Source organism: Petaurus breviceps, unplaced genomic scaffold (assembly GCF_028583685.1).
Source record: "Petaurus breviceps papuanus isolate PSGF00001 unplaced genomic scaffold, PetGlider_PUasm1.0 126, whole genome shotgun sequence".
NCBI classification, from domain to species: Eukaryota; Metazoa; Chordata; class Mammalia; order Diprotodontia; family Petauridae; genus Petaurus; species Petaurus breviceps.
Window position 1 is genome coordinate 39944314 of NW_027185655.1, and position 3884 is coordinate 39948197.

At 36.1% G+C, this 3884-nt stretch overlaps 1 pseudogene; it reads left to right on the plus strand.

Moving 5' to 3' along the window:
* Window positions 1–1024: 1024 nt before the first annotated feature.
* On the plus strand, window positions 1025–1888 carry LOC138170022 (elongation factor 1-beta pseudogene; annotated as a pseudogene).
* The last annotated feature ends 1996 nt before the right edge of the window (window positions 1889–3884 follow it).

The following is a 3884-nucleotide window of genomic DNA, read 5'->3' on the forward strand; positions in this document are numbered from 1 at the left end:
TCTCTCTCTCTCTCTCTCTCTCTCTCTCTCTCTCTCTCTCTCTCTCATTTTCTTTCTTGTGACTTTTCCCTTTTGTTCTGATTCTTCATTCACAACATGACCAATGTGGAAATATGTTTAATATGATTGCATATGTATAGCCTATATCAGATTGCATGCTGTCTTGGTGAGAAGGGAGGGGTGGGACAGAGAAAAAGATTGAAATTCAAAATCTTATAAAAGTGAATGTTGGAAACAATCTTTATATATATTTGGAAAAAATGAAATATTATTAAGTGGAGGAAAATTAATAACTTGAAGTATTTTCATATGGTTGTTGAGAGCTTGCATTTCTTTATTTGAGAATTATTTGTTCATATACTTTGTGATTGGAGAATGGCTCTCATTTTAATATATTTGTATAAAGTCATTAGAAATTTTTTCTTTTTCTTTTTTTTTCTTTTTTTTTTTAGAAATTTTTAGTGTTTGGGGTTTAGTTACTTGCTCAAGGTTATACGGCCAGGTGTTTCTGGATGGATGCTAAGTGTCTGAGCCCGGATTTGATCCCCAGGTCATCCCGACACTGGAGGGTGCTCTTACTCTCTGTGCTACCTGGCCGACCCTTGAGTATTAGACCTTTATCAGTGCAGCAAAGGTTATTTCTACATTATTTCCCCTTCTGATTCTGTGATGCATTTTTTTTTTACTTGTGCAGAGTTTTTTTTTTCAATTTTATATAATCTAAATTATTTCCTTTTATAATCATCTCTATCCAATGTATAAATAACAAATCTCTCTATTGACATAGTTGTGAAAATTATCTTCTACCTTTGTCCCCCAATCTCTATGTGAACAAATTTTATACCTAGGTCATATAACCAACTAGTTGGTACAGTGGGTAAAACATTCAACCTGACGTCAGGAAGATACGAGTCATCAGAAGCTGAGAGAGTGAGGCTGATGACTTTGTGCCTCTCTGCCTCATTTAAATCCAATTCACACAGAAGTCACCCCATGATGTTATTGATCTTCTTTGAAAGTGAAGGATAGCCTTTTTTCAGTCGGCGGCCGGCGCTAGCGTGTTCACACGCGGCGCTGTTTCCCCACCCCGAGCTCAGTTCCTCCCTCGCCGCCGCCACTTTCTCCTCTTCCCGGTCCCTCCCACCACCACCATGGGCTTCGGAGATCTCAAGACACCTGCGGGTCTGCAGCACCTCAATGACTTCTTGGCGGACAAGAGCTACATCGAAGGGTTTGTGCCGTCCCAGGCTGACGTTGCAGTATTTGAAGCCGTCGCGGGCCCTCCTCCCGCCGACCTGTACCATGCTCTCCGCTGGTATAACCACATTAAGTCCTATGAGAATCAAAAGGCCAGCTTGCCAGGAATAAAGAAGGCTTTGGGTAAGTGTGGGCCTGCTGATGTGGGAGATACCAACGGAAGTGGAGGTACAGGTCGCAAAGATGAGGATGACATTGATCTCTTTGGGTCTGATGAGGAGGAGGAAAGTGAAGAAGCAAAGAAGCCAAGAGAAGAACGCCTTGCTCAGTATGAATCAAAGAAATCAAAAAAACCTGCAATTGTTGCCAAGTCTTCCATCTTACTGGATGTAAAACCTTGGGATGATGAGACAGATATGGCAAAATTGGAGGAATGCGTCAGAAGCATTCAGGCAGATGGCTTGGTCTGGATATCTTCTAAACTAGTTCCAGTGGGATATGGCATCAAGAAGCTGCAGATACAATGTGTGGTTGAAGATGATAAAGTTGGTACAGATATGCTAGAGGAACGGATAACTGCCTTTGAAGACTAGGTGCAATCCATGGATGTTGCTGCCTTCAATAAGATCTAAAACTTACCATCCTCAAAAATTACATTTAAGTAAAAACATTTGCAAGCAAAAAAAAAAAAGTGAAGGATAAGCAGCAACAACAACTAGCTGTGTGACACTCGACATGTCACTTAGCCTCTAAGTTTCTTTGGTAAAACTGAACAATCATAGTACCTCTCTCACAGAGTAGTTGTAAGGTTCAAAAGAGGGGATATTTATAACTTTAATGCTAGATTAATATAATATATAATAATATAATATATCTAATAATTAATATAATATATAAAACTATATAAATGCTAGCAATTATTTATTATGAGCACAAATATTATTATTTTAGAGTTTATCATATATAACATAAAGTGTTTATATAAACCCAATTTCTGCTAGACTATTCAAATTTTCTCAGAAATTTTTACCAAACAAGGAATTAATTTTTATTAAATTATTCATTTTTAGTTTTCAACATTCATTTCTATAAGTTTTAACTTTTCTCCCCCTCCTTAACCTCTCCCTCCCCAAGATGGCTTGCAATCTGGTATGTGCTCTACACATACATTCCTATTAAGCACATTTTCACATCATAATAGTATCATAATGAATGGGGGAAATAATGAGGAAAAAAAAATAAAACAGCAAAAAAGAAAATAATCTGCTTTGCTCTGCATTCCAACTACATAGTTCTTTCTCTGGATGTGGATGGCATTTTCCATCATGTGTCCTTTGGAATTGTTTTAGGTCCTTGCATTGCTGTCTATCAAAATCAGTCCTCAAACACTGTGGCTGTTACTGTGAACAATGTTCTCCTGGCTTTGCTCCCCTCACTCAGAATCAGTTCACATAAATCTTTCCAGGTTTCTTTGAAGTTTGCCTATTCATCATTTCTTATGGCACAGTAATATTCCATTATGTTAATATACCAAAACTTGTTCAGCCATTCCCAATTGATAGGCATCCCCTCAATTTCCACAAAGAGAGCTGCTATATGTATTTTTGTACATAAGGGTCCTTTACGCATTTTATGATCTCTTTGGGATACAGCCTTAGTAGTGGCATTGCTGGCTCAAAGGGTCTGCACATTTTTATAGCCCTTTGGACAAAGTTCCAAATTACTCTCCAGAATGGTTGGATAAGCTCACAGCTCCACCAACAATGAATTAGCATTTCAACATTCCTACATCCTCTACAACATTTATCATTTTCCTGTTTTTGCCATGTTAGCCAATCTGATAGGTATGTTGTGGTGCCTCAGAGTTGTTTTTATTTGCATGTTTCTAATCAATAGTGATTTAGAGCATTTTTATATGACAATAGATAGCTTTAATTTCTTCTTCTGAAAACTGCCTGTTCATTTCCTTTGACCATTTATCAATTGGAGAATAACTTGTATACTTGTAAATTTAACTCAGTTCTCTATATATTTTAGAAATGCGGTGTTTATCAGACACACTAGTTATAAAAAATTTTTTCCCAGTTTTCTGCTTCCCTCATAATCTTGGTTGCATTGGCTTTGTTTGTGCAAAAATTTTTCAATTTAATGTAACCAAAATTATCCATTTTGTATTTCATAATGTTCTCTATCTCTTGTTTGGTCACAATTTCTTCCATTCTCCATAAATCTGACAGATAAACTATTCCTTGTTCCCCTAATTTCAAACAAGGAATTCTTGATCCAATAATGTCACTGGATTTTTTAAACCCTTTATTGTTTTTATGTTACTATGTTAAATTGCTCCTAGGTGTTATTTACCTAATCTGTTCCACTGGTCAACTTTTATATTTTTAAACCAATAATCAAGTTGTTCTGATGATTACTGATTTATAGTATAATTTGAGTTTGAGTACTGCTTTTGACCTCCTTCATTCCTTTTTTTTCATTATTTCCCTTTTTGGTTGTTCACCTTTTTGTTCCTTCAGCTAATTTTTATTATTTTGGCTAACATAACTTGTTAGTGTCCTTTGCATGGCACCAAATCAATAAATTAACTTAAGTGATATCATCATTTTTGCCATATTGATATGACCCCAAAATGAAAAGTATATTATAAAAATCTTAATGGATAGATTCCATTTTTG